Here is a 25458-nt window from a genome sequence, read left to right on the forward strand (position 1 = left end):
GTGGGCTTTTCTCTAGTTGCAGTGAGTAGGGGTGGGGGGCGCCTACTCTCTAATTGTGGTATGCTGGCTTCTCATTGCTGTGGCTTCTCTTGTCATGGAGCACAATCTCTAGGACACATGGGCTTCAGCAGTTGCTGCTCCCGGGCTCTAGAGCACAGACTCAATAGTTGTGGCACACTGGCTTATTGGCTCTGCAGCTTGTGGGACCTTCCAGGACTTGGGGATCAAACCCACATATCCTACATTGGTAGGTAGATTCTTTACCATTGTGCCACCAGGGAAGACATTTTCTTGTTGTCATAATATTCATTGCATTCCTCCTTCTCTAGAAGATTGATGAAATTTACTGTGATTGTGGGAATGTGATTAACCTAGGTGAAGAGACCATGGTCACATAAGAAACTTGATATAAACATATCAAAAATTGAATGAAAAACCAGCATATTTAAAGCAGTTCTGAGGTGGAAATATTAAATCACTTCATCTTTTATAACTGTTAATTTGAAAATGACATTTCGTACAAGACAAAGTCATCTGAGCACTCATAACGAAAACATGCCAGAGATAAATCTTGCCTTTCTGAATAATTTAAAGTGAAAAAAAAAGTTAGTTCAAAGTAAATATGATGTTTCATTTGGTGAAGAATCAAATTCATTTTTTAATGTCAAATAAAAGTTTTTCAAATCTTAATATATTGTGCAGAGATTTTAATGTAATAAACAATTTCACCTTTTTAGTTGCAATGTCAGTCATTGTTTGCAAAATGCATTATTTATCTTTTTCTAAGTTTTGATCAGGCTTTTGCTTCAACTATAGCTTTGAAACTTTATATTTATCTAACTGACCCATCAGGGCTTCCTAGGTGGCACAGTGGTAAAAGAATCTATCTGCCAATGCAGGAGATGCAGATTTGATCCCTGGGGCAGGAAGATCCCCTGGAGGAGGAAATGGCAACCCACTTCAGTAGTCTTGCCTGGGAAATCCCATGGACAGAGGAGCCTGACAGGCTACAATCCATGCGGTCGCAAAGAGTTGGACATGACTGAACCACTGAGCAGAGCACAGCACAGGAACTGACCCAATATTTGGTGTAAAATGCGGAATCTCAGAAATAGACAAGTTGTCTTGATGTTTTCTTTATACCTCTTAGAAAATGAGACACACAATGAATGGTGAGATTTTCAGGTAGGTATAATTTTATTTCTCCTTCTCTTAAACACTGTTATCTTTCCTACTCAATGTTTTTTTGTTGTTGTTGTTGGTTTACTCAGTAAACAAACTATTGACTATCTCTGAGCAGAGCAATTTAATAAAGATTACTGAAGAAACCACAAAAATCATAAAATGTATCTTCCGAGTTGAAGCAGCTTTGCCTCCTAGAAGCAAAGTAAGGAAAATCAGATGAACTGAATAACCATTACATGTTAGCTATAATGCCCAGCATTTTATATCCATGATCAATTTTCATCCTGAGTTGCAGCAGAACAGATCTATGCTGCGGTGGGGTTGAGATTCAGATTCATCTTCATTTAGTTTATGGAGACAAGTAATCTTCTGTCCCAGCCCCTCCCCAAACACCTGGTTGTATCTGTTCATTTACATGGATAGATATATCACTGGAGGAAAAACACAAAACTAAGCAAGAAACCCTGAAGGTGTGTAGTTAATCAGAATTCCGGCATATGGAGATATGTTTGGTAAAGTTGGGTGATTGTAGTAGTGATGGTGGGGGGCAAGGTACACACAGAAACTGTATTAAAATGTGGAATCACAGATTTCCCAGCTTGAAAGTTCGCTTTAAGTCAATGAAGAACTGGTTCATGGCAAACTTGATTCAACCTTATGACATGAATATATGTGGGAGGAATTCATTTCTTAGCAATGGTGGGGTCAAATGACTCCACACTGAGACGCCCACAGATTCATGTTTGTAGGGAGTAAGAGCCATTCAACTTCTTACTTTTTAGGATCTCAGAGCTCTCAGGTGCCATGAGGATTGAACTTAAACTCTTGGGTGGCAGAGAGCCATGGTGATAGAGGGTTAGAATACAGACCTGAAGTCCACATTTATTCATGAGTCGGGAAAGATTGCCTTGCAGAATTCATGGAGCTGGTGGAGAAAATATGAGATCCTGGGAGCTAGAGGTCTAGAAGTTACCAATGGACCAGAACTTGATGAAATTTGCTTGTACGTCTTCACCTGAGACCATATATCCAAAAGCTCCTGAGGCAAAGGGAAATTCGGGCTACATAAATGCATGTAAATGTGTATTTTTTTACTCTTCATCTTATCCCAAAATGGTAGACTAGAAAATTGCTAATGATAATGTTTACTTTTTTAAGTACTAAAAATAAGGAAAAAGAAAATAAGTTGAGGCAGGGATGGGATTGTAACAGTTTTCTTTACCGTGAGTGCTCTTTACTATGAGTTCTCTTAACATGGTTCTTCATAATTCAAACCAGCATATTGTGTCATTAAAATGCTGGGGTGTTAGACCACTTTAATATATGTGTGCAATACCTTAATATGTTGTTCTCTTGGTGATATAATCAAAGTAGATACAAGACAAATAAGGGAAAGAGCTCTGGACAATTTATGATTTATATGGTAAACAGTAGATCTTTTAATAACAAGAATATTTTTAGACTGAACAAAAAATATCAGGCCATTTAGTATAGAGGAAAATAGTATAGAACAGAATTAAAAAATTATAACCTATCAGTTTTTACAATAATTATAGTAGGACAAAAGCAGTTTATATATGATGATTACAGATTGGAGACAGTGCTATGTGGCTTTAAAAATAAATACTTCAAGAGTTGCTTCGAGTTATACTCTAAACTGAAGTCAGATTGGACCTGTAGTATCATAAAATGTGCATAAAACTTGCATTTGAACAGTCCTGGATCTGAACTGTACCAAGCAAACTACTTAAATGATCTGATTCTCAGTTTTATCACCTGTAAAATGAGCATAATTATAGTGTGCTCATTGGTGGGTTGTAGTAAGAGTGAAACGAGATGATAGATGGAAAACATCCAGCTTTCCATAAATCATAGGGATTCCATACTAAGTGAAATAAATGTATCAAATTTAATCTTTATATCATACATCTAATTCACTCTTTTTCTAACTAATCCTCACTGTCCACATACATAAATTTCATCTCAGGTGGCACTCATGGTAAAGAACCTGCCTGCCAATGCAGGAGATCTAAGAGACAAGGGTTCAATCCGTGGGCTGGGAAGATCTCCTGGAGTAGGAAATGGCAGCCCACTCCAGTATTCTTGCCTGGAGAATCCCATGGAGAGAGGAGCCTGGCGAGCTATGCTCTATAGGGTAGCACAGAGTTGGCCATGACTAAAAAGACAGCATGCACATAAAACAGGTCAGACGGAAAGGTTACAATCATGTGATTCCATTTACATAACATTCGAGAAAAGCCAAAACCGTACAGACAGAGAAAGAGAAATAAATGGTTACCAGGAACTGACAGTGGGGGAGGGTTTAACAACAGTTTCACAGTGCGAATTTGCAGGGGTATGAAACTGTTCTTTATCTTGACTGTGGTGGAATTTACATACCTTTCTTTGTGTGTCAAAACTTAGAGCTGTACTTTTAAAAGACTGATTTATTGTATATCATTATACTTTAATACTATTTTTGAAATTAAAAAATAAAGATACAATAAAAATACCCAATTACTGTATATTTGACAGTTGATGAAATCACCCATTAGAAGAGACTCGCAGGTGTATTCAGCAAAGAACATAATTGGTGGATGTTTTGTTTGCAGACTTGGCACTTGAAACTACTCTTTGTAGTTGAAAAGCTCAGAGAAAGGAACATAAAGCATATTCATATACGAACCTTCCGAATGGGATCAAGATGACATGAAAGGGATGAAAGTAAGAGCAATCATGAATAATACAAGATGAGAGATTAAAATCATATTGGAAAAGGACGACAGTAAAGTACTGTTAAGGACTGGAGGAGGAATGTATCTACTGGCTGTGCACAAGGCTTCGAGAAATTAGGTGGACCTAAAACAACGGTGAGTCAGCATTGTGAGTGTGCCCAAGATGGGGAGGTGGTGCTGAATACAGCACTAAATGGCGATAATGGAAGCTGGGGTCACAAGTTCTGTGCAAACCTATTACAGGCACTTGTGCTGCTCATCAGAGAGAACAGATGGCCAAAGTATACTTTTTAAGCATTTGAAGGGTTAGACTGAACTGTTCTCTCCCTTTCCATCACAATGAAAAGCAAGCAGAAATAGCTCTAAATTATAGCCTAGATTATTCACTTTGGATATTTTAAAAGTGTAATCAGGGCAGTGAGGCATAAAGAGAGGTAGAATAGTCCAGTTGGGTGTATGTGGTGGTGAGGGGGGTTGGTGGCAAGAGCTTAGGCTGATGAGTCAGAGAGGTGTATTGACATCCACTCTGCCATTTCATCACTGTTGTTATTGGACAAGTTTTGTAAAGATCCAACAACATCTTAGAGTACTTAACACAGTGTGGGGCACAAGACAGGACATGAGAAGCTATAGCTTTGGTGGACATGGGAATGTGCCTCCCAGATCTTAGATTACAGAGAGGGAAACAGTTTAGGGCCTTAGCTGGTGGCTATGAAATCTCTTGCCATGTGAGTGCCAATAACTGATTGTGAAGCATTTCTGGGAGTTGGAGCAGAGCAGGGTTGCGGGGGTAGTGGCCCCCTTGGACAAGTTATTTAGGCTTAACCACTCCTTACCAAAGAGCCTGTTGATGAAAGTGAAAGAGGAGAGTGAAAAACTTAGCTTAAAACTCAACATTCATAAAGCTAAGATCATGGCATCTGGTCCCATCACTTCATGGTGAATAGATGGGGAAACAATGGAAACAGCGAGAGACTTTATTTTTGGGGCTCCAAAATCACTGTAGGTGGTGACTGCAGCCATGAAATTAAAAGATGCTTGCTCCTTGGAAGAAAAGTTATGGCCAAACTAGAGAGCATATTAAAAAGCAGAGACATTACTTTGCCAACCAAGATCTGTCTAGTCGAGGCTATGGCTTTTCCAGTAGTCACGTATGGATGTGAGAGTTGGACTATAAAGAAAGCTGAGCACAGAAGAATCGATGCTTTTGAACTGTGGTGTTGGACAAGACTCTTGAGAGTCCCTTGGACATCAAGGAGATCCAACCAGTCCATCCTAAAGGAGATCAGTTCTGGGTGTTCATTGGAAGGACTGATGTTAAAGCTGAAACTCCAATACTTTGGCCACCTGATGTGAAGAACCAACTCATTTGAAAAGATCCTGATGCTGGGAAAGATTGAAGGCAGGAGGAGAAGGGGATGACAGAGGATGAGATGGTTGGATGGCATCACCGACTCGATGGACATGAGTTTGAGTAAGCTCCGGGAATTCGTGACGGACAGAGAAGCCTGTTGTGCTGCAGCCCATGGGGTTGCAAAGAGTCGGACATGACTGAGCAACTGAACTGAACTGAACTGAACTCCTTACAGACTTGCTGAATTTTCTTTAAAGCTTCACTGCATTCTATGATGCTTACACCCAAGCCTCCTTTCTTCCTTAACTTGGAATCAGAATTTCATTGTGATCTAATACTATCTCAGCCTTTTTTCCTTTCACAGGTATTAATATTTCCCCTAAGATTTTTTTGTACATTAGATTCAATCTTGACCTCTGCTTTGCAGAGGACCTTGACTAACACAGAAGCTATTTGTTACTATTATCGATATTAATATGTTATTTCTGCTGGCAATAATTGTTGAACATAATAGGAATGTATGCCATGGTAATTCTGTAGAGAGCTTTAATGATAGTTTTTTTGTGTTTTTTTTTTTTAAAGAAACAGTGAATGGATTAAACCAGAGTGTCTTTGAATAAGGTGGTCCCAAGAATGGGTCAACATACCCCAAAAAATGATTAGTGGAAAAAAAAATAGTTCAATTTATTATCTGTCTTCCATTTTCTTTTCTTGGCTATATTCCTTCTTTTTAGGATAATCTTGAGCAACAATTTTTATCACATTTCTGATGCTTTTTATTTTCTTCTCAGTTAATTCTTTCTAGCTTTAGTAAGTAAGATTTGATTTGAGAGAGAGAGAGCGAATAGAAGAGAAGAACCTGGATACTTATAGAATCACCAAAACAGAAAGATCTGAGAACTTCCTGGATAATTGTTCCTTGAAGATTCTTTCCAGTATTGTGATCTTAAGTTTAGCTGTTGAACCAGGAATTAAAGATTAGTAGAAGTGGAAGAGGTCACAGTGGGAGTTGTCTAAATCCCATGTGGTCTGACTCCAAAAGCTGAAGTCATATCCAAAACATCATTTTCTGTTCTTCTGTTTGTCACAAATGTCCACCACTTACTTGATCATCTATTTCACTATCATGCCTTTTCGATGATAAAGAAATTATTCTTAAAATCTTAAGAGACCTTTTTCTAGGGCCTCTTAAAATCTCGACAGATGCAAAGAAAAACTTCATTTGATCTCTGAAGATTGTAATCAGGTCACATTTTAGTATTTGTGTTGCACTGTAAAGAGCCAGTTTCATTCATTAATTTGTGTATTCATTTAGCAAGTAATTTTAGTGCCTTATTATACTAGATTTCTTTCCCATTTCATTACTTCTGTTTGTATTTCTTAGATCCGCTCCAGTTTTTTTAGAATCTTTTGAAGTCTGATGACCAATATTAGACAGGCTATTAAATAAGGATTTGACTTGCCAAAAGGATTAGATACTTAGTCTTTCATTTTAATATTTTATTACCATCTAAAATATTATATCACTTTCATTCCTCATATGCTACCCACTGACACTGACTTTATCCCAACCACTGAAAAAGTAGGTTCTGAGGTAACTTATCCAAACTGTTTTGCAATTTGTAGTACCAGCAGCTGACTAATTTATTCACATTATTTATTTCCTTTAATTTATAATTTTAATTTCATTAAAATCATAAAATGATATAAAATTAAGGTAAAAATCCAGACTCTAGCACTTGTTAGCTGTGTGCCTTGGACAAATTATTTAACTCCTCTATTTCTTCATCTGGTACAATTTTACCTAAATGATAAGTATAACAGGGAGAAAAAGACATACTAACACACACGTGATATAAAGTAAGTCCTGAAAATGCTAGTATTTTTTGTATATGTGGCCCGTTATGTACTTTGATGAATGAATGAATGAATGATAGTCGCTCAGTCGTGTCCGACTCTTTGCAACCCCATGAACTGCAGCCACCAGGCTCCTTTGTCCATGGAATTCTCCAGGCAAGAGTACTGGAGTGGGTTGCCATTTCCTTCTCCAGGTTATGTACTTTATATACACTAAATTGCAAAGAGAGAAAGCTTAATTGAGAGATAATTTAGCTAAAGAAAATCTTCAGAAAAGCTCAGAAAGGGAACATAGTGTTAGCTCTCTTGGAGAAAGTACATTTGATGGGCTTAGAAGGATCAGATATCATATTCTTTTCATATTTGCCTTCATTTAGAGCAGGGCCACAAAGAAAATGTTTTCCCTTCATTTAGACAACTGAGAAAATATTCCAATACAGAATAAATATACATCTAATTTTCTCAAAAAGAGATATGTCTTTCATTAGAACAAGGGAGAAAAGACCAGTGGAGAAAAACTCAAAGAAGTTCTCAAATATATAAGAACTGAAAAACTCATTTGTTCTGAGTGGGCCAAGAACTACGATTTGCACAAGGACAGGAACCAAAGAAAGAAAGAAAGAAACTTTCTCACCCTGAAATCCATTCAAAGTTGGAATCGATTACCTCAGGATGGGTTAGTTTTACATTTTACATTTCAGAGGCTGAAAAATCACTTTGTTTTATACAGAATTGAAGCATTAAATGATGGCCTCATTAACCTGTATTTCTCAAGGCAACCTATAATGCAAAGCAGGAAACTCCCTGAATGACCTTCTGGAGACCATCAAAACAAGGGCATGGAGGACTGGAAGAAGAGAGAATTCCCCTTTATTAACTACTGAGCTTTCAAAGAGATGACATAGAAAGGAATAGATGGTAAGTCATGTATTTCTGCCGTGCCAGTTTCTTTCCCCAGTTATCTGAATGCATCATTCTTTCAGGTGGGCGAACTCTATTGAAGAAGCTGGAGTAGGAAAAGGGACTAGAACAAGGTGATCACGGTTTCTGACATTTTGAAGTATAAAAGTAAATTGAAATGGACATGACTGACACACCAGTAATGAGATGAATAAACAGAGCAACTGTCAGTTTTGATAGGGTTTTGAATAGATTAGAGTTTCTGATAGAGAAAACAGGAGGAGCCCAGAGGAGTCAGAGGAAACTTTTCTAAGGAGTGACATTTATTAACCTGGGAGCTTTATAACGTGGACAAAAGGAAAGAAAGCAAAACAGAAATAGAGATAGATGATAGATAGATAGACAAACAGATAGATACAAAACCAGTAATAAAAGTAGAATAAGAGCATCTGTGAGGCATGAAAGACCTTAATGTTTTCTTGAAAGTGAAAGAAAACCAGTGCGATCACAAGATTTGTTCTAGGCAAGGATGGAATGGTGGTCAGGGTCTTTTAGGAAATTAATTTTATTCTAACAGAAATGGAAACTATTATAGGGGTTTAAGAGAAACAATCAGAAAAACCATATTATAACAAGATCAATTTAAATTGTTTCACTTTTTATTTAAAAAAATTAAACAAGCAATTTACCAGAACAGTACAATGAATTTCTTTGTGCTTTTGACCTCGATTTGTGATTTATCATATTTGTTCTCTCTTTATATAGATTATTATTATTGTATTACTAACATCTAGACATAAGGTATAAATTGCATGATGGTTTACCTCTAAATAGTTCAGTATCTCCAAAGAAAAAAATAGTTTTTCTTACATAATCCAAAATGCAATTAAACCAAATTCAATAAATATAAACTTGGCACCCTATTATTATTAGAGAAATACAGCATATTTAAATTTCTCCAGCAGTTTCTCTAGTGTTCCTTATAGTAATTAATCATATTTTTGGATTCAGGAGGAGCTATTTCAGAAGCACATACTGCCTTGAGTTGTCGTGTAGCCTTCATTTCTTTTGTTCTGGAACAGGTCACTCAGCCTTTATCCTCGTGACATTGATGTTTTGAAAAGTACAGGCCAGCTGAGGTGAAATCTCAAAGCCCTTCAATTTCAGATAGTCTGATACTTCATCATGATTAGATTCAGGTGATGGCTTTTTGGCAGAAATACCACAGAAGTGGTGTCCTTTTACAGGAAGGATGCAGAAATTATGACCTTCTCTCTGCAGCACACCAGGAGAGCTATGACGTCACTTTGCCTTATTCATTGGTGATGCTAACTTTGACTATTTGGTTATGGTAATGTTAGTTGCATTTCTCCACTGGAAAGTTATTATTTTTCCTTTTCCTGGGAGATACTTTGAGAATCTGTATATATACTACTTCCTATTAAACTTCAATTCAATAATATTTAACATTAATGAGAATTCTCACTTGAATCAATTATCATGATATTTGATTTTTATAATTCTTCCATATATTAGTTGTCATTCTCCTTTACTTGTTGTTGTTCAGTTGCTAAGTTATGTCTGACTCTTTGCAATCCCATGGACTGCAACATGCCAGGCTTCTTATTTTTTAAAAATGTTTACTTGTGTATTTCCTCACTTATTCTCAGCATGACCTTATGGATTCTGGTTTTATCAATGGTTTCTAGTCTACACTGTTATTCATTTTGACACACAAACTACCATATATTTGGCCAGTGGAGCCTCTTTCAACTTGGTTTGTTTGTTCTTTTAACCTGTCTCCATCAGTTTTTTAGCAGTTTCTTAATGTTTGGCACAAATGGTTGAGATTTATCTTGGTTTTCCTGCCCCAATACTTGGTTCTTTTAGTGGAGTGTGGTGTTTTGAAATCAATATCTGGAGGAAGAAGGTCTTCTTAGAGCTGTGTGAGGAGCACAGAATATTGCAGAAGAGAAGGCTACTGACTGGAGACTGTTGTGATTATCTGGGTAAAAGATCACAACGGCCTGGATCCAAGCTGATGGGAATGTAGAGATAGAGATGAAGGAACATGTATTTTGTACATAATTGGATATATAATTAGATATGAAAATTGCTGATATTTGGACATTTGGATATTGAGATAATTAGATATTGAGGTGAGAAAAAAGGGATTCAAGATAATCTCAGGCTACTGGGACCCAGAGTTGGTGAGACTGTGCATATTGTTCACCTTTGACATTGCCCATGGACTCACATGTTGATGTTTCTACACACTGGCAGCTGGGTCTTGTGTGCTGCCTTTTTGTTGACTGTGTAGATGTGACCAAACTTACATCTGCATCTGTGGGGTCTTGCTTACAGGTTGCCGTGGCAACCTCCCAGGGGACAGCTGCCTGATGGTTTTTATGAATAGAAGCCTCTAGAATCAACTGTCTGAAGGTCCCTGGCAGTGAGTCAGCTGGTGCCGAATAGTACTGGGAGCTTTAGTCTTGCCTTTAGAAATAGGGAATTAATAAAGGGAGTATTCTTAAGGCTTCTTGCATAGTGTAAAGGTGATAATAAAAGTTTGAAATTTGATGAATAAATATTTCTGTAAATAAATAGAAACTGGTCTTCCTACTGTAAATATGTAATTCAGAATGGGAACACAAGGATTAGGGAAAGCAGTAAGGAGATATTTATATGATTTATAGACATTTATCTTCATTTCATACCTTTAAGAATTAAATTTTGATTGGTATCTTTTAAGAACATTTATTTTGTCTCATCATTTTTAGCTTGCAGATTAATAAAAAATAATCTTTGAAATCTATAATCAAAACACCGTAATACTCCAAAACTTCTCTTTTGATGTTTTATGTCTAGATCCATTATGTGTTATTTTGACTTTTATAAAAATAAGATCATCTGTGTGTAGAAGTTCAGAGAGAGTTTCCTTGAGGGAAGAAATCATGTGGTATGTTTGGGAAAATGAATGATGATTCACCGAAGTGAGCCTGCAGCTCTTCAGACAATTGATGTTTCTTTTGGATCCAGGTTTCTTTGTTTTGGGGGCACTGAAGCCTTGTCTTTCCCTCTCTGGATGTCCAGTTTCTTGATTCTGCATCTCAAAGCAGTTTTTTCCTTCATCCTCAATCTCTTCAAATTCCTGAAGTCCTAGAGGCAAGTTTGAACCTGTCACTTAGAAGTTCTGTCTCTGGGTTACTGCTCTTCACTTGGGAGCAGATGGTATGCTCGGTTATAGTCTATGAGAATCTTTCTGTAAACTTAGGTGTTTAGTAGGTTAAGTTCTGCTGCCAGATCTTATGGGTTGAGCCCTAGCTTCATTGTCTTCTTAACTAACTCTGACTTCAGACAAGTCACTATAGACTTCTGTTTTCTCAGCAATGACTTGTGGACAATGATGGCTTTAATTCATCAAAGTATTTTGAGTCTTGAAGGCAATCACCTGCAAAAGAACTTGGCATAGTACCTGGTCCTTTAGCCAAAACTGAGTAAATGTTCATCTTATAACATTTGAATAATGATACAACAACCGTTCTGTAATTGCTTCTTGTGTGCAAGGTCCATATGAAATACTTTACTGACTTCCTATCTTTTAATATTCACAGCAACCCTGTGAGGTGGTTGCCATTCATAATTCCGTTTAATGTATGAAGATACTTGTACTTACAAAAAAGTAAGGAACTAGTCCAAGGCAGAAGTAGTCAAACTAGATTCAATTAGCTCTATCTGATTCTGGAGCTTATGCTCTTATTTAGAATGCTTTGTAGTCTCTGTCACTACCATTGTCTGGTGTATCACAAATGAAAGACCAAACACTTTATGTTTGTTAATGGAGTAGCTGATATTCACAGAGCACTTACTAAATATTACCAATAACTAGCATTCACAGGACATTTACAGTCTTCAGAATCAGTCTTTGTTTGGATTATCTCCTTTAATCCCCTCAGACAAAGTATGAATTATGAATGAATGGCTCCATTTCACAGATGAGGAGATCAAGGCTTAGGGAGCTCAACGTCCTGCCCAGTGTTCCTGAGATGGATCTGTTTGACTCCATGCCCCAGAATCCTTGCCAGAACTGCAAGAGAATACCTTTCTGCTGTTTTAAACCACCAAGTTTGTAGTAATCTGTTATAAAAGCAAAGAATGCCAAGTACCCCCTGTCTCTTCCTGTTGCCTGGCAGTTCTTGAAAGAAGAAAAGGGGAAGATGGGCTATGTATATTTTGAAATCTAATTTTAAAGGAATCAGCCAGTAATATTTACATTTTTTATTATGCTAAAAGAGACAATGTTATAGAATAGAAGTCATTATTCTATCATCTTGGCCTCGACAGATACTAGGATCAATCATCTCTTAGCTACTGGGATAATGAATATCTGATCAGATATGGCTGTGAAAACAACAACAACAACAACAAAAACCCTTGTAATGGGAATTCCCTTGTAATGGGAATTAAGAAAGAACCCGAAAACAGGGGACATATTGCAGTTGTGCAGTTGCCAGAGATAACTAATCCCTAAACCTAGAAAACTCATGAACAATATGAAACCCCATGAGAACCTCATGAACAGTACGAAAACACAAAAAGATATGACCCTGAAAGATGAACTCCCCAGATTCGTAGGTAGACAATATGCTACTGGAAAAGAGTGGAGAAATAACACCAGAAAGAATGAAACCAAAGTGAAAACAATGCCCAGTTGTGCATGTGACTGGTGATAGAAGTAAAGTCTGCTGCTGTAAAGAACAATATTGTATAGGAACCTGGAATGTTAGGTCTATGAATCAAGGTAAATTGGAAGTGGTCAAAAAGAGATGGCAAGTGTGAACATCGACATTTTAGGAATCAGTAAACTAAAATGGACTGGAATGGGCGAATTTAATTCAGATGATCATTATATCTACTACTGTGGGCAAGAATTCCTTAGAAGAAATGGAATAGCCCTCATAGTCAACAAACGAGTCTGAAATGCAGTACTTGGGTGCAATCTCAAAAATTGCAGAAAGATCTCTGTTTGTTTCCAAGGCAAACCATTCACTATCACAGTAATCCAAGTCTGTGCCCCAACCACTAAATGCTGAAGAAGCTGAAGCTGAAAAATTCTATGAAGACCTACAAGACCTTCTAGACTAACACCCAAAAAAGATGTCCTTTTCATCGTAGGGGACTGAAATGCAAAAGTAGGAAGTCAAGAGATACTTGGAGTAACAGGAAAATTTGGCCTCAGAGTACAAAATGAAGCAGGGAAAAGGCTAACAGAGTTTTGCCAAGAGAACACATTGGTCACAGCAAACATCCTCTTCCAACAACAAAAGAGAAGACTCTGCACATGGACATCATCAGATGGGCAATACTGAAATCAGATGATTGATAATATTCTTTGCAGCCAAAGATGGAGAAGCTCTATACAGTCAGAAAAAAATGACCAGGAATTGACTGTGGCTCAGATCACGAACTCCTTATTGGAAAATTCAGACTTAAATTGCAGAAAGTAGGGAAAACCACAAGGCCATTCGTGTATTATCTATACCAAATCCCTTACAATTATACAGTGGAAGTGACAAATAGATTCAAGTGATTAGATCTGACAGAGTGCCTGAAGAACTATGGATAGAGGTTTGTGACACTGTACAGGAGGCAGTGATCAAGACCATCCCCAAGAAAAAGAAATGCAAAAAGGCTAAATGGCTGTTTGCTGAGGCCTTACAAATAGCTGAGAAAAGAAGAGGAGCAAAAGGCAAAGGAGAAAAGGAAAGATATACCCATTTGAATGCGGAGTTACAAAGAATAGCATGGAGAGAGAAGAAAGCCTTCCTCAGTTATCAATGCAAAGAAATAGAGGAAACAATAGAAGGTGAAAATTTTCTCATCAAGAAAATTAGAGATACCAGGGGAATATTTCATGCAAAAATGGAAACAAAAAAGGACAGAAATATTATGGATCTAACAGGAGCAGAAGATTTTAAGAAGAGATGGCAATAGTAGCCAGAATAACTGTACAAAAAAAATTTTTCATAACCAGGTAACCACATTGGTGTGATGAGTCACTTAGAGCCAGACATCCTGGAATGCGAAGTCAAGTGGGCTTTAGGAAGCATTACTACGAACAAAGCTAGTGGAGGTGATGGAAATCCAGTTGAGCTATTTCAAAGCCTAAAAGGTGATGCTGTGAAAGTGCTGAACTCAATATGCAAATAAATTTGGAAAACTCAGCAGTGACCATAGGACTGGAAAAGATCAGTTTTCATTCCAAACCCAAAGAAAGGCAATGCCAAAAACGTTCAAACTACCACAGAATTGCACTCATTTCACACGCTAGCAAAGCAGTGCTCCAAATTCTCCAAGCCAGTCTTCAATAGTACGTGAACCGTGAACTTCCAGATGTTCAACCTGGATTTAAAAAGGCAGAGGAAGCAGAGATTAAATTGCCAACATTCATTGGGTCATCAAAAAAGCAAGAGAGTTCCAGAAAAACATCTACTTCTGCTTTATTGATTTCACCAAGCCTTTGACTGTGTAGATCACAACAAACTGTGGAAAATTCTTAAAGAGATGGGAATTCCAGACCACCTGACTTGCCTCCTGAGAAATCTGTATGCAGGTCAGAAAGCAAGAGTTAGAACTGGTTCTAAATCAGGAGAGGAATACGTACAGGTTGTATATTTTCACCCTGCTTATTTAACTTATATGCAGAGTATATCATGCAAAATGCCTGGCTGGATGAAGCACAAGCTGGAATCAAGATTGCTGGGAAAAATATCAATAACTTCAGATATGCAGATGACACCACCCTCATGGCAAAAAACGAAGAAGAACTAAAAAGCCTCTTAATGAAATTGAAAGAGGAGACCGAAAAAGTTGGCTTAAAATTGAACATTTAGAAAAATAAGATCATGGCATCTGGTCCCATCACTTCATGGCAAATAGATGGGGAAAGAGTGGAAACAGTGACAGACAATTTTTGGGGGGCTCCAAAATCACTGCAGATGGTGACTGCAGCCTTGTCCTTGGAAGAACAGCTATGACCAACCTAGACAGCATATTAAAAGGCAGAGACACTACTTTGCCAACAAAGGTCCATCTAGTCAAAGCTACGGTTTTTCTGGTAGTCATGTATGGATGTGAGAGTTGGAGTATAAAGAGAGCTGAGCACCGAATAATTGATGCTTTTGAACAATGGTGCTGGAGAAGACTCTTGAGAGTCCCTTGGACTGCAAAAGATCCAACCAGGCAATCCTAAAGGAAATCAGTCCTGGATATTCATTGGAAAGACTGATGCTGAAGATGAGACTCCGATAATTTGGCTACCTGATGTGAAGAACTGACTCATTGGAAAAGACCCTGATGCTGGGAAATATTGAAGGTGGAAGGAGCAGGGGACGGCAAGGATGAGTTGGTTGGATGGCATCATTGACGTGATGGACATGAGTTTGAGCAAGTTTTGGCAGTTGGTGATGGACAGAGAAGCCTAGCATGCTGCCATCCATGGGGTTGCAAAGAGTTGGACATGACTGAGTGACTGAACTGAACTGAAGCCTACAAAAAGGAGGGATGGTGGCAGTGAAGGTATAAATTCGTAAGATTTCCTAATAAAATTTATATAAAATGATGCCTAGTTATTTTTAGGAGGTGCTGAAGGAAACAATTTTTAAAAATAATTTCAGTAGTTTCTAGTTTGTCCAAAGTTTCAAATTTAGAGTGTATCAGAATATTAGTTTAATAGGAATGATGTAGTACCATTTATATAACTTCTCATACACTTGTATTCTATCACAAATCCATCACTCTTTATTTATCCTTTAATAACATCACAATTTTAACAATTTTATTCATTATTTTTATTGTATATTTGATGTTTTCTTCCACTGAAAAGTAAAAAAAGTAAGTCTTAGGTGGAACTATTTTGAAGAAAGGCAAATTCCAAAGCAAAAACATAGTTTCATTAAGAAATTAAGTTCAGGTGGGACCAGGGTCATTATGACAACACAGAATTTTAAGATAAAAAAAAAAAATCTGACACTTGTACCCTATTTCCTCCATTTGGAAACCCCTGGTCTTCCTGCCTGTTACTCTTTCACTCCCCCCTTTTCTTTTAGGAGTTATGTTGCTTGGGAAAAGGGCGTTGTGTTCGTTCCATAACTACTTCCTGCTATTGAGGGGTGTCATCCCTAAACTGTTGAGGCAATATATTCTCCTAACCTTCATATTGAGGGTCTCTAATCCAGGGGCCCCAAGTGATAGTTGGAGGAGGATGTGGCACTCATCGAAGCCTGGGCAACCAGTTGTAACTTAAAAGCTTTCAGATGGTTAGAAACAAACCCCACTATACAGTTACAGATGTAAGGCAAAATAGTCATTAAACCAAGTTAAAACATAATCAAAATTAAAGGTCACAATATGTCCACAGTTACATCAGTCCATCTTAGGACTGTTAGATGTCTTCAGATCAAGAATAGGCATCATATACGATTGTTGTTGGTGAAGGTATTCTCAGAGTTGAAGAAAGTCCTTTCCTTGAAGGGGAGAAACCCACCATGTGAAGCCTTCAATTGATGTGGAGGGTGAAAAGCTGAAAGCTGAGCCACATAGTTAATTCTAAGACCTCAGGATCTATGACAATATCTGTGCACAAAAACAGTCTGTCATAAAGACAGTCCCTTCTTTTGAGGACAGAGTGATGTTTGAGCCCCCATTAAAGCAATGGGTAGAACTGTAAACCAACTGTCATGTGTTTCCTGAGTTAGCTTACATGGATGTCTTTTAATAACATCATTAGCCTTTTCAACTTTTTCTGAAGACTGGGGTCTCCAGGAACAGTATAAGTGATATTCTATTCCTAGAGTCCCTTGAGTTACAGTAGCTTTAAAGGAGGAGCATTGTTGCTCTGAACTTTAGAGTTTAAGTTCCCACTTACCTCATGAGAAGTCAGTAGAGTAAGATTTTGCCCATTAGTAAACTTATGAGATTTAGGCATTAGCAAAACAATAGTAGCAATTACCCTTAAGGAATGTGACCATAGCCTTTTTTCAGTAAGGCACTAAACTGATCCTGTGGGCAAGCTCAAAGTTGGAGCCTGCAGAAGAGCAGTTTGAAGAGCCTTAAAATATTTTTGAGTATCTGGAGACCAAACTGGCTTGTCGGGTTGGGCCTGTTGAGTCTCAGTTTTAAGTTTATAAAGGCCAGGCAAGTTCCCCATAACCCAGAATCCAAATGTGGTAATAGCCTGTTATGCCCCCAAATCTTCTCAATTGTCTTGAAGTCATATTTGGCTCATTTAGGAATTTCAGACAATAAAGTATAAGGATTCAGTTCAGTTCAGTTCAGTTCAGTTCAGTCACTCAGTTGAGTCTGACTCTTTGCGACCCCATGAACCGCAGCATGCCAGGCCTCCCTGTCCATCACCAACTCCTGGAGTCCACCCAGGCCCACGGCTATCAAGTCGGTGATGCCATCCAGCCATCTCATCCTCTGTCGTCCCCTTCTCCTCATGCTCTCAATCTTTCCCAGCATCAGGGTCTTTTCCAATGAGTCAGATCTTTGCATCTGGTGGCCAAAGTACCAGAGTTTCAGCTTCAACATCAGTCCTACCAATAAATACCCAGGACTGATCTCCTTTAGGATGGACTGGTTGGATCTCCTTGCAGTCCAAGGGGGACTCTTGAGAGTCTTCTCCAACACCACAGTTCAAAAGCATCAATTCTTTGGTGCTCAGCTTTCTTTATAGTCCAGCTCTCACATCCATACATGACCACTGGAAAAACCATAGCCTTGGCTAGATGGACCTTTTTTGGCAAAGTAATGTCTCTGCTTTTTAATATGCTATCTAGGTTGGTCATAACTTTCCTTCCGAGGAGTAAGCATCTTTTAATTTCATGGCTGCAATCACCATCTTCAGTGATTTTGGAGCCCAGAAAAATAAAGTTAGCCACTGTTTCCACTGTTTCCCCATCTATTTGCCATGAAGTGATGGGATGGGATGCCATGATCTTAGTTTTCTGAATGTTGAGCTTTAAGCCAACTTTTTCATTCTCCACTTTCACTTTCGTCAAGAGGCTCTTTAATTCTTCCTCACTTTCTGCCATAAGGATGGTGTCATCTGCATATCTGAGGTTATTGATATAAGGATTAAGCACTTATTATTTGTATATCTTGATTTAGTCTCCATTTATCATTTGGCTTTTTTACTTCCAAAATAAGAGTGTTGCATGGACTATTACAGAGAATTAATAGTTCCTGTTCCTTTAAATCTTCAATGATGGATTTTAACCCTTCCTTAACTCGGGATTTAGTGGGTACTGCTTTTGATGTGGAAATAGGTGAGGATCTTTGAGCTTGATAATGACAGGAACAACATTTTGTGCTCTAACCACAGTTTTTCCATCAGCCCACACTTTAGGATTTACATTTTGTTCAATTAATGGGAGAGAAAGAGCAGGCTCCGCATTCATGAAAACAGAGGCCTGGACTTTGCTCAATATATCCTTCCCCAGAAAGGGTGAGGGAGACTCTGGCAGGATCAGAAACTTGTGAGAAAACAGCACAGAGTCCCAGCTGCAGCTTAAAAGGTGACTGAAATAATAGCATTTGGCTTGTCCAGATAGTCCCGTTACAGTAGTGGATCAGGAGGAAAGTAGGCCAGGGACTTCACAGAGAAATTTACCCCAGTGTCCAGAAGAAAATCAACTGATTGGCCACCCACAGTTATTAATACTCAGGGTTCCTCAGGTGTTACCAGGACGGGAGCTTGTGTGGGGTCCCCTGGGCACCTTCAGTCCCAATTGTCTTGATAGTCTGCCCCCTGGGGCCTACACCTCAGAGGGCAGTCTCTTCTCTAGTATGGTCCTTTGTGGACAGGACATGGAGCCACGGGAGGCTTAGATGCCTGAGGGCAATTCTGCTTGAGATTCCCCTCCTTTCCACTGTAACAATAAGTCCATCCCTTTTCACCTGGGTCCCTCTGGGCATTTTTCTCAGGCTTTTTGAGTGAACCTAACCAGCCATGCTGGGGCTTCAGTCTATTGCATGTTTTTGTTTTTGTTTTTTTTTTGCCTCTTATTTTCTTCCTCATATTCTCTACCATAATATACCATCTGAGCCAACTGCAACAGTTTTTCTAAAGACTAATTTGGTCTGAACGCCTGTTTTTGTAACTTATGGCAGATATCTGGAGCTGACTGAGTGAGAAATCTATCTTTTAAGATCATTCTTCCTCTGTACTTTCAGGATCAACGTCAGTAAACTTGCAGAGAGCCTCCCCTAATTATCTAGAAATTTACCAGGAATTTCCTTCTCACCCTGTTCTATGTCAGCCATCTTAGCATAAAGTCTTAGTGCATGCTCGCTTGAGTCCTTCAGGAATACATCTGGCAAAGTGGTTCTGATCCCACCTTCTTTTAGCCATATAATAGTCCCAGTCTGGCTCTGCCGTGGAAACTGCCTGGCTCCTAGTAGGAGGAGGGCTATTTCATGTTCCATCTTTCCCATTATCTCACGTTCAAGCCATTCATTTCCAAAAGTAGTAGCTCCCCTCAGAACTTGAGCTCTCGACTCAGGAGTCAGCGTCTGTCCCATGACATACATTACATCTCTCCAAGTAAGTTTATAAAGTTAGTCCTGTAAAGTCTTCTATGTACTTTTCTGGATCCTCTAGGTAGACTCAGTCAGAACTGGGACTGTTTGAATTTCTACTGAGACTGAGGCAACCCCTTCTGGAAGGGTGCCCTGACTCTCAGCTTGTTCATTTGGGAGCCCTGGATACAGGAGCAAAGTAAGAGGACAGGAGGCAGCTGAAGGTTTCATACCCAAATCTGCACCCTTAGGACACAAGTCTGACATGTCTCAAAGAGAGATAAAGAGCAACACATATGACACTTTTATCCATTTTCTCTTGTTTTCTACAGAACTGGTTTGTTTGTAAAACAGTATCATAATTAAGAGACCCTCCAACCAGCCACTGTTCGCCATCCTCCAGTGGATACCGTGGCCATGCAGTATCACATAGGAAGATCAGGCATGTCTTCTTTAAGCTCTGGGGATCAAATCTATCCCAGTTTTTCAGGATACAGTTTAAAGGAGTGAGGCTGGAATTGTTAGCTCCCATATATAAGAGAGAAAAAAAGCAACCAGCACCATCTTTCTACCAAAGGCGCCCCTCCCTGCTCTAGATGGGGCTGTATACAGACTTCACACCAAAGCTTTCCTTCCCTGGTTGGACTTAGTCTGTCCCTTACTGATGCAGATGCCTTACTTGTCCCTCCCAGCTCTACCACCAAGCCAGGGTGGAGATGCACCAGGGATAGACCTGATGGCAACCCAGACAAATGTCCAGCTCCCCACCATTGAAACCTTGCTTGCTTCTGATCCCACTCGGGTGCAATCAGAGTAACCTTCTGGAATGCCTCCCAAGAGAAGACCACTGGGGGAAACATTTTTCTCCTGAGTGCCTGTGCACAACCCTAAGTATATTCCTGACCACAATAAGACCAGTACAAGCATAAAACCAATATGTTCCTTCTGAGCATCACCATGCCAGTATTCCCACAGATTCCACAGGAAGAATATCTAAGGAGTTGGGACAAAAGCCACTGGAGAGGCTTCGCTGGTCCACTAAGAGCTACTGTTACCAAAGGAAGAAGCCTGCTGTACTTCCTATCTGAGTAACCTTTAACCTGAGAGATGCTGTTGGAGTTAGAGCTCCATCTCGCTTCCAAACTTTCGACTCCTAGTGCGGCTAGGTGCTCCTGGACTACCAATCTAAGTTTGGGACCTCAGTAACACTACACGGTAACAGCATAGATCACAAGTCCCTTGAAAGTCTATGATCTGACAGATTAGATTAGTAGTTCTAATTCCCAAGAAGTTATGAAATGGTTGAAAAGACCAGAAAGTTTGACCGAGAAAGGAGAGTTCGGTCCACATGCTTTGTCCATCTCTGGCCGTTCCCTGAAGGAGACATTGGGTGCCTCTTGACATTAGCAGATCGGTATAGTCCCCTGACAGGGTTTCTGCCGTAAGCCGCATGAGGTCACCTCGGAACTGCAGATTAGGACACAGCCCTTGGTTCGCACATGTGTCTCTTTTAATTGATCACACACACAAACACACTGTAGAGTTAGTAAAGTACAGCAGAAAAATTGTTTGCTAGGAGAACAAAGAACTAGAGCTCCAAGTGTCCTTTTCCTTGTCCTGAAAAATCCCGGATGAGCCCCCAGGATGAAAGGTTGTTGCTGAGCTGTGAAAGACGCTGGGATTCTTGGCCTCCAGAGGAGAGGAATGCATGGTTTCATTAAAAAGTTAAGTTCAGGTGGAACCAGGTGTTGTCATGGCAACACAAAATTTTAAGAGAAAAAAAAAAATCTGACACTTGAAGCCTCTTTCTTCCATTTGGAGACCCCTGGCCTTCCTGCCTGTTACCCTCTGAACAGTAAGTTTTAGGAGGACAATGACCTATGTTTCATTCTCCATTGTCTCTTTTGTGTTTAAGACAGTGATTGGCATGGAGAAAACATTTAGGTAAATATTGAGCAACTGAATGAATAAATAAATGAATTCAGGGTGAATAAATTAGAATCTACATGGTTGCACAGGAACATCCAAAGACAACAACAATCCAGGCTATAATGGTGAGGATCTGGTTTGAGGAAGATAATGTCTGAACCGAAATTTTTAGGGTAAGTTTAGCAATCACTATAGGGGAAAGAATATGCAAGTAGGTGGAATAGCTTGTACAAAGAGAGAACATGCCTATTCAAAAAATCTGCCTGCAATGCAGGAAATGCAGGAGACAGGGTTCAATCTCTGGGCTGGGAAGATCCCCTGGAAAAAGAAATGGCAACCCACTCCAGTATTCTTGACTGAAAAATCCCATTTATAGAGGAGCCTGGCAGGCCACAATCCAAAGGGTCACAAAGAATAGTGCATGCCCAAGCCACTGAGCACACACATTCAATGGAATCTAGGGTGACACCACCAATCCTGCTGATGCTGAAACATTTGAGGACATGTTCAGACATCACAAAGACCTCAAGAGCACATTGAATGAGGAACTTATGTATTGGCCACCATCAGGGTCTATACTTAGATGCTTATAATTTATAATGAGGACAGTATCTTTGCAATGTGTGACTTATTTTAAAATTATTAAGCTCTGAGCCTTCCTATCATCTCAATGTTATTAACAATTTCCTCTCACGAAAGAGTAAATCAAGTGAAACATCTTGAGCTGGAGATATTTTTAGCTCCTGGGGTTTACTAGTGTTTTCAGAATAATCATAATCAGAAGTCATAATAAAAATTATAATAATTTGTTGAATCCTAGGTCTGAATTTGTATTTAAAGAATTTCTTGGTTAGGAGTAAATTGAGATTAGCTTGAGGTAAACTTGGGGGAGCTGTAAAACAATGGTGTCTCAACATTTAATAGATGTTCCACTGAAATAGACCAGCACTCTATGGTCCTTGCCTCTCACCCCTGTGTCCTTAGCCTGCCTTTTGTCTGTGGAAAAACTTTAGCCATAGAATAAATTTAATCAGAGAAGTGAGAAAATGCAGAAATGAAAATCAGTTCAGTTCATTTCAGTCGCTCAGTCATGTCCGACTCTTTGCGACCCCATGAATTGCAGCACGCCAGGCCTCTCTGTCCATCACCAACTCCCAGAGTCTACCCAAACCCATGTCCATCGAGTCGGTGATGCCATCCAACCATCTCATCTTCTGTCGTCCCCTTCTCCTCCCGCCCCCAATCTTACCCAGCATTAGGGTCTTTTCCAATGAGTCAACCCTTCGCATGAGGTGCCCAAAGTATTGGAGTTTCAGCTTCAACATCAGACCTTCCAATGAACACCCAGGATTGATCTCTTTTAGGATGGATTGATTGGATCTCCTTTCAGTCCAAGGTACTCTCAAGAGTCTTCTCCAACATCACAGTTCAAAAGCATCAATTCTTCGGCGCTCAGCTTTCTTCACCGTCCAACTCTCACATCCATACATGATCACTGGAAAAACCATAGCCTTGACTAGATGAGGAGGTCAAATAATAATGATGGCTTAGTCATTAAGCAAAGTCAAAAACCTTTAATTCCTCTTCAAGGGCTATAGATAATATTCTGAGCCATATCCTGTGAGCTGTTTTATAGATACTGACACCCCCACCAGGTGGAAGAAGTTAACTGCATGATGACCAGACCGTAGCCATGAAATAAGCTGTCACATTTCTGAGAATTGGCCTCAAAGAATTGGGAACAGACTGACCTTGGAACTGAAGATTAACTGTACCTAAAACAATCCAGATTGTTGGTCAGACACCGATGACCAATTTCAAGATATCTGTCAGAGCTGACTATTCTGGTTTTCTGCTTGTAGCTCCTTCCCTCAGCCTATAAAATCTCTTGCTCCCTCATTGTCAGTCTGGGGTCTGGGGCGAGTAGGCCTTTGGACAGGTGTCTCCCCTCCACCTCCTGTTGCTGGCCTCTGAAGTAAAGCAAACGTTACTTTCCACCAACCTGGCCGCTTTAATGGTTTTTGAGTGGCAAGCTGCTGGACCTGGATTTGGTTATACCATTATAATCTGTGCATCAGAACATGCTTAGGGTAATTGGGGACTTTTTTAATTTAAAAGGTTAAAATTTTAATTATGCCATTAAATGCAGCCCTTCAGTTTTTTGCCCAGTGATCATGACAAGATTTCTAAAAATTGGCTTTTTTCTCAATCTGTGCGCTTGAGCAAGTCTGTTAACACCTCAGAGTTATGTCTTGTAAACTGAGGATTAATAGTATATTATCCATCCACACAGCCTCTGTGTGCATCAGATGAGTTAACATGGGCAGAAGTGCATCATGCATTCTAAGTTCCTAAACAAAGCATGCTATATTATTGCAAGTTTGGAGAGCATTGCCAAATGAAAAAGCCTGCCCAGATTATGTACTGCCAACTCCAATAAAAGATTTCATGTGAAAAATTTATTCTGGCTCATCTTTTGGGGTTGAGAGAATTGAACCCATGTACCCAAAATTAATCTACTAAAGTGGGTGCTGAAATAGTGTTATAAAGGAGAAATTGTCCAAGTAAGCTGCTATTCACTGGCTTTCAATGCAATTACTTAGATCGTATATTTTATAGAAAAATAGTGTTCTAGTTCTTGAAGAGGAATGGAACGGTATAATAACCATATAATACAAAACACACAGGAGAATAATGTAATGACAAACGTTTCATCTGGCATCATGGAATTAATTAATCTAATATTGAAAGTGAAAGTGTTAGTCACTCAGTGGTGTCTGACTCTTTGTGACCCCACAGACTATAGCTCACCAGGCTCCTCTGTCCATAGAATTCTCCAGGCAAGAACACTGGAGTGGGTAGCCATTACTTCTCCAGGGTACCTTCCCAACCCAGGGATGGAAACTGAGTCACCCACATAGCAGGCTGTTTCTTTATTGGATGGATTACAAAATTACTTTATGTAAATTCTCAAATTCATTTTATGGAAAATGACTATGCATTTATTGCTTCTCATGGCTAGGTCTGTTTTTCAATACTTAAGCCCTAACTTTCCAAGTTGATTTCAGGTTTCCAGAAGTGGAATCTGGGTTGTTTACTTCTTTGAATTCCCTACAGAGTCTGAAACAGTGCCTCACAGTGTGGCATGGATTGAAAAATCAATCCTTACATTTGCTCAAAGGGTTAATATGTATTTGTTGAATTTAGATTCATTTTGTCTCTTGGGCTCTCTAATAATTTCAGTATAGAAAATGCCTTGGATATGATTTCATTTTGGTTTGGCATGTTCTTCCAAAGTGAACTAAAGATGCTATCAGCCCTGCTTTTTTCATTTTAGTTTATTAGAGTTATTCTTGGAATATCTGTAGTTGCTGAGATATTAATCTTGCAGACATGAAATAATAGAACTTTCTTCATCTTTGCATTACCTGAAGGGAAATGAGTTTAATAACGAGTGTATATTTATTTTAAAAATTAACTTTAGAAAGAAAACTTTTATTTGGGAAATACATATTATTTTATTCCACAATATACCTGATAATGTGGAAAATGCCATTTCACATATTATTAAATATGTTAGGAAAATAAAATCAGACAAATAAGGGAGTAGGTGATTTGAAGAAACTTATACAACTGCTCCATGTTTAGGAATATTCTTTTTTTCCATTCTTTTTAAAAATTTTTTAATTTTATTGTTTTACTGAAGGAAAATTGCTTTACAGTGTTGTGTTGGTTTCTGCAGTACAGCAATGCAAATCAGCAACATCTAGGTTGCTTCCATGTCCTAGCTATTGTAAATAGTACAACTACAAACAACCTTTCTGACTTCAGACTATGCTGCAAATCTATAGTCATCAAGACAGTATGATGGTGGTTTATTGGCTGAGTCATGTCTGACTCTTGTGACTCCATGGACTG

General features: G+C 38.9%; 1 long non-coding RNA gene across 1 annotated transcript; it reads left to right on the forward strand.

Annotated features, from left to right (window-relative positions):
* The first annotated feature begins 1804 nt into the window (after positions 1-1804).
* Positions 1805-22713, forward strand: LOC145541915 (uncharacterized). The gene is made up of 4 exons (XR_014079408.1): positions 1805-2260; positions 3798-4055; positions 7907-8049; positions 19944-22713. It is a non-coding gene; the product is annotated as an uncharacterized LOC145541915 (long non-coding RNA).
* The last annotated feature ends 2745 nt before the right edge of the window (positions 22714-25458 follow it).

Source organism: Giraffa tippelskirchi, chromosome 3 (assembly GCF_054371585.1).
Source record: "Giraffa tippelskirchi isolate mGirTip1 chromosome 3, T2T-mGirTip1v1.2.pri, whole genome shotgun sequence".
Lineage (NCBI taxonomy): Eukaryota > Metazoa > Chordata > Mammalia > Artiodactyla > Giraffidae > Giraffa > Giraffa tippelskirchi.